At 38.4% G+C, this 6,576-nt stretch overlaps 2 long non-coding RNA genes across 2 annotated transcripts; one reads left to right on the top strand and one right to left on the bottom strand.

Moving 5' to 3' along the window:
• The first annotated feature begins 2,280 nt into the window (after nt 1-2,280).
• On the top strand, nt 2,281-3,291 carry LOC310855247. The gene is made up of 3 exons (XR_014568979.1): nt 2,281-2,386; nt 2,534-2,654; nt 3,000-3,291. It is a non-coding gene; the product is annotated as an uncharacterized lncRNA (long non-coding RNA).
• A 102-nt stretch (nt 3,292-3,393) lies between these two features.
• LOC310855246 lies at nt 3,394-5,167 on the bottom strand. The gene is made up of 2 exons (XR_014568978.1): nt 4,213-5,167; nt 3,394-3,498 (listed from the first exon to the last, which is right to left on the bottom strand). It is a non-coding gene; the product is annotated as an uncharacterized lncRNA (long non-coding RNA).
• Between the last annotated feature and the right edge of the window lie 1,409 nt (nt 5,168-6,576).

Below are 6,576 nucleotides of genomic sequence, written 5' to 3'. Positions count from 1 at the left end.
TTTCATTCGGATGTAAGTTTTTGTAGGTGTTTACATAACGTTTAATAGGATTGAACTTCTATTCGGAATGAAAAGGGGATTTAACTGCTCATGTAAACGTAGCCAGTGTGATCTCAGCAAGCTTTTTTAATGTAAACTTGCTGTTCTGTTGAAGTAGTAGTTTGGTTGACATGTGTATTTCTGTTATGAAATATATGGAGAGGATGTGTTTCTGGATCTAAATGCTACATATATAAGCTACTAAATTACAACCAAAGTACTACTGTGTCCTTCATGGCTATTATACCATAACTGCAACACTAACATTTCCCCAGCTTTAGCATTAGTTGTTTATTCCGGTAGTCAACATAGTGCTAAATTAACAATGAACAAATGCATTCAGTGGTTTGTATAGCAACCACTGTGTTGGCTATTTGTTGTTAAAATAGTTGAATAAATTACCCTAGCAGTGATGTTCAAGGCATGCAAATAGCATGAAACAATACTTATTCCAATACCTTCCATGCAAGTTGCCCCATATGTTTTGCTTTCTGACATTTACCTATATTTGCTAGAAAGAATCACTTTTCCCCTTTGCACAACACATGTACCAAAACACATTTTAGTAGTGTTTTTAGTTTTATGCTGATCCCCTGTTTGCTGCAGACAATGCTACAGCCATTATACTGGGTTGCGACACATGTTTTACTTAATCTAGTTTGACTCTGCTGGTAATTTTTGTTTTTCTGTGTTTACAGTACTACCTCTGAGACCAAAAAGGCCCTGACTACATCTTTGTTTCAGGGATTCCCTGCTTGTATTGAACGACTCAAGCATTGGCATCGTGAGTAATTAACTTTTTCTAGGGGAATTTATGCTAAAACAGTCTGTGCTGTTTTATGCCCGGTGTCATCAGACGGTTAAGATAAGAGAGACAAACCCTGTTCTAGCCACATCTTCTGGCCACACTGTAAAAATTAAAATGTGCCTCATCTGTATTCACCAATGATTTTCATTTCTTTACAGGGAATCCGGTACACCCCAGGATGGGGAAAATACCCAGCCGCTGGATTCCTCGAACAGAGGCTTCGGAACACCATAAAGGGGCTGAGAAAGAGGCTGAGGTCACAGAGCACACAGCAGACACCGCCACAAAGTAGTATGCTTGTTGAAGCATTAGAGCTGTATCATTTAGTCATTGGTAATATTGTGTATTTTCTTTTATAGAATCTGCCATATTGGATGAAAAAGCCGTATTGCTTTAAGAATGGTTGAGAAACAATTTACAGCCCCTTGGTGGAGCAAAACATGCAGGAAACGGCAGTGTACAGGTCAGTAGGAATGCACTGAGGATACTAGCTGCAGCACTCATCAAATGTAATTTTGCCTATGCATGCGCCTCATGGTAGTGTAGTTATCTGTAGTAGTTTAGATTGTAATTACGTTGATGTACTACCATGTAGCACATCGTCATTACAATCTAACCTACTACAGACCTCCCAAAATAAACTAATTGGACTACTTCTACACCTCACACCTATAGCATAACCTCTGCTCATTATGTTAGGGTGGAATGGCTCAGGGTAGAGGACAGAGTACAGCAACTTGCAATGGGCCTGGTCTATAAGATACTCAGGGGACCAGTGCCTGTATGTACCTGTTGTACTACATCAAAGGCACAAAAATGGCTATCAATAAAGTGCAACTCCAGGCCCAGGCCGTAGCGTAACGGTCTGGGCACCGGACTGGTGATCCAGTCGCGGTGTGCCGCGGGTTCGACTCCCGGACCCGACATGGCCTTTACCGCATGTCATCCCCCCATCTCTCTCCCGTTTCCTGTCAGCCTACTTTCTATCCCTTAAAAAATCAATAAAAAGGCGTAAGCCACAAAAAAATATCTTAAAAAAATAAAAAATAAATAAAGTGCAACTCCTTATACCTTCCCTCAAAACTGCCATGAAAAATCACCTGTCTGCAATTGCCCTGAGGACATTTTGTGCTATTTTTTTTAACATTCTTGTACAATTGCACTGCTGTACTTTCTGAAAAATGTTAATTAAGTATTCAATTATTCAAAAAAGGCCACGTTAATAAGGGGAAACAAGTGTGCAGGAGATCGGCCAAGGGTTCCCACATCTATCCACTCCAGGCATGGTAAGTTACAAATAAGTTTACATATGAGTGCATATACCGATATGTTATAACAATTGCATTGTTATAACAATCTTTTATCAGTATGTCAGCTGACACATTTGATTTTGTTTTCCTCCATTTTAGTTTTTTTAAAGATTGCACAAAACCTAGTCTTGCATGGAGAGGCTGGGCCAAAAACTCCTGACAAAAAAGTTCCTGTACCTGGCAAGACGCAAAGGGAAACTAACCTCTTCTCTTGATGGATTAACACACGGTAATATATTATTGTTATATTGTACATCAGACTATGCAAATGTGTATTTTAGCAGGTGTTTTATTTTGTTACTAAATTACATAATCACAGATATGCCATGCCACATTAATACATTCCACATATTGATATAAAATTGTCTTCCTACAGTTTGGGGGAACTTTCCCTGAGCCAGCTACCGACACTGCTTCTGCCAACAGTGTACAAAGTTGGGCGAAAAGTGTACCAGCACACTATCGAGGAGTCCAACTTTGTGTTCCACCATAAGCCTGTAAGTTCCTCTGCATATCTAAATGGAAATGTTATTAATTTGAACCACTTGAACCCAGCAACAATATTCTCAAAGAGATTTGGTGTAGATGGGAAAACCGTGCCAGCTCCAAGTGCAGTGCCAAGCCATGTCCAGTTTAAGTGGTTAAGAATGTGCCTGACTGCCTGTTATAGAATTATTCAGAATACTGTATCAGACTGCGAATGTGCCTGACTGCCTGTTATAGAATTATTCAGAATACTGTATCAGACTGCAATCAGTGAACACCATTATCTTGCTTATACTCTTTGCTTTTTGACAGTCTTTTACATTGGTCTATGTATCTTTTTTGTTTGTCTTTCTCAGGTTGGAACAAACTTGGTGCTACCTCCATCAGGCGACGGCGTCAAGACCGTACCCATATGTCCTGTCACCATCTCCTTCATCAGGACCTCAGAGGGGTCCTTGAAATTAGGAGGTTTGATAACGAAATGCATCTTTACAGAGTGGATCCTTACTGGTCAGTTACTCAGTCAATGCCCACATCTATGGGTGAAATATGGTAATGCTCACTGCCTATTGCATTTTGACAACATTCATAACAGTGATCTGTCTACCAAATTGTCTATTATCAGAGACCTTTCACTGATTTACCGGTAGTTGTACTTACCATTGAGACTAAGCCACTTAACATATGACTGCATGTTGTAAGCCGGCAACCCCCCGGAAATCTAAAATGTACTCTAATATACATACTCCGTATTTTGTACTACTTAGCCAAGACCCAATTCCTTCTCAAAATGCAATATGCACTGAACATCCCATTTTTGTACAACTTCAAAAATGTCTGTAAATCACTTGTGAACTATTATCCATGTTATGAATGTTAAATTTAGATGGGCACTGTTTGATTAAAAAAAACAAAGCATGCATGTTGTTAACGGGCCAAGAGAAATAATTTGAGCAGGGATGTAATGTCGCCACTTAACCGTCTTCCTGCCATTGCCGAAGCCCTTCGGCAATTGAAGCATTAATTTGATATTAACGCTTGCTGCCATTGCCGAAGCCCTTCGGCAATTGCTCTTTTATAGTGCATATGATTGATCAAGCCATAATGCTACTCACGTTAGCCGGTTAGCTAGCAGTGTTGTTAGCACTGCACTGGTTCGTTCATATTAATTCACCGTCGCCATAAGAATCCATTCTATCCGTTTCTTTCAATCGCCTGTATCTCCTATTCCTTGTCCCAGATGGCATTTTTGGTCAAAACAGCGTTTCTTTGACGGCACGAGCCGACGTTGTGGAGTGCTAAAATGTACCGGCATGATTCGATCATGTAAACAAAGGTTGTCTTGGCAACGTAAAGCTGGCAGGGATAAGCTCACTTCCGGTTGAGGCAAAATGTGGCTTTTCAAAATAAGAGCTCAAATTAAAAAAATGCTGGCATGAATTAGGTCCTAATTTCTCAATAAATGGCAGCAGTAAAAGGGTTAATTCAATTTCAATTCACTTGCACCTTTAAACCAGTGGTTCTCAACCTGCGGGCCACTGGTCCATTGCAAGTGGGACCCACATTAACTGGCAAAACACATTTTAAAACATTTATATAAAAAATATATTTTAATCAATCCAAAATTGTTTACGGTGTTACAAAGAAACCTGCACCTGGCCACTTATGCTCCAAAGCATCAGATGGATGCTCTGGAGCCCATAGTCTGGAAAAGGTTGAGAACCACTGCATAAAGCACTTATGTGAAGAGCACTTTGTTTTTTTATTAACATTTAATAAATGTTGACAAAGTCAATTATGCCTTCATTTCTTTAATGTGAATGCCTTTAGGATTTTAAGACAGGACAGCTCATGACAACCCTAGAATGAAGAAGAATCACCTTTTTAATAGCACTTGTTTTAAGATTATTTCACCTCAATTAAGTAAAATTACCTGTGGAAGAACTGACAAGCTAGTTTTGAGTGTATTTTAATTAATACAGTGCTTGGGATAAGTTGTTACAAGCTAGGTATGAGAATATTTGACTTAATACAGTGCTTGGAATGAGTTTTAACCACTAATTTGAAGGGATTTGCGAGCTAGTTTTGAGTCCATTTCACTTGATGCAGTGCTTGGGATGAGTTTTAACCACTAATTTGAAGGCATTTGCAAGATAGTTTTGAGTCCATTTCACTTGATGCAGTGCTTGGAATGAGTTTTAACCACTAATTTGAAGGGATTTGCAAGCTAGTTTTGAGACCATTTCACTTGATGCAGTGCTTGGGATGAGTTTTAACCACTAATTTGAAGGGATTTGCAAGCTAGTTTTGAGTCCATTTCACTTGATGCAGTGCTTGGGATGAGTTTTAACCACTGATTTGAAGAGCGTTGTAAGCTAGTTTTGAGTTGATCTGACTTATTTCAGTGCTTGGATTAAGTATTAATCACTTATATAAAGAATTCCCTGCTTCACTAATGCCTAGACATTTGTTCTAAATACAAGAATTCTTACCAAGTACGATTCTCTTACAGATTATTTCACTTGTTTTTAGTCCATTTCATCTCAATTTTTTTTTTCTTTCTAATATCGAGACTGGCTTTTTTCTTTGTGATACTGGTAGATCCTGATCTACCTTTTGGGCACCACTTAACGTCAGATCAGCGGTTTTGTTGGCCAGCGCCAAAAATGCTCCCCGACAGCATAATCGGAGCAAATACCGGGCAGTGTGTATGAGCCATAACGTGTTGACTACACTACACTAATAAGGACACATAATAATAACTAATAACCCATCCGTTACTACATGTGGAGTCAACTCCCGCAATTTCCTTCTTCCCATAGTGCGCGGCAAAGTAACTCTGGGATGAGCGGCCGCGAAATTCTAGTAATATATATATAACTAGAACTGCACTCTGTCGAGTGCATACTTGCTTGTTGCACACTAGTAGGCCATAAATGGCCAACTAGTGCGCAAGCAGAGCGCGCAAGTCCTTTCGACCTCTGTAAACCTGTCAAATCTCAGTATCTCTGTGAAGGATACTGTCCCGCCATTTGATGTTTATGCAAGAAAACAGCAAATCTGTGCCTGGTTTGCTGGGACCAAATGACCACAAATGACCATATTTCTTACGTCATCATTAAGAGCTAGTCATACATATACACACCACGTACTCTGGTCCCAGCAGATCAGGCACAATTTGCTATTTTATTTTTACTGATTATGTATATAGTATACGTATGACTAGCTCTAAATGATGACGTAAGAAATATATATAGTATATAGGCATATACTATATACGTATTAGGGATGCACCGATCCGGCTTTTTGGCATTCAATACCGATTTCGATACATGGGGGTCCAGTATCTGCCGATACAGAGTACCGATCCGATACCCTATGTCTAATGTATAATGTAATGTATTTAATACATTATTATATATATTATATTATATATAATAATATAATATATATTATTAACACGTGGATTAATAATATTGGTCAACCACGGCGATTTCTGAGGGTTTAACATTCTAAGTACAAATAAAAGCTGTGCAGTATTATGCACTTTCATAGTTTTTAAAATGTTTATTCTTTTTATTATTATTATGCCTATTATTATTATAATGTTTATAATCCATAGTTACTATGTATAATATTATTATTATTATTATACATAGTAACTATGGATTATAAACCAGCTAGGCCTACACATAAAAGGAAAGTTGTAAAGCACAACCACAATTTAATTTCTTTCTGATGATAGTCAACCACATCATTTTGGTTTCTATTCCTTATTTATAACTCTAGTTAATGTTCTATTCAGATATTATTCAATGCATCATGATTCATGGCCAGCATTAGCCCCATATGTTCCCTCTCCCTACGCACATTCAGTAGCTACTGTGGGCCAGCATACTCAAACTACTATTATTATTTTAATATTCGGAATCC

This window comes from Protomyctophum parallelum (assembly GCF_964188405.1).
Source record: "Protomyctophum parallelum genome assembly, chromosome: 2".
Taxonomy (NCBI): domain Eukaryota; kingdom Metazoa; phylum Chordata; class Actinopteri; order Myctophiformes; family Myctophidae; genus Protomyctophum; species Protomyctophum parallelum.
Note: the sequence above shows the minus strand (reverse complement) of the source record. Positions and strands in the feature narration are given on the sequence as shown.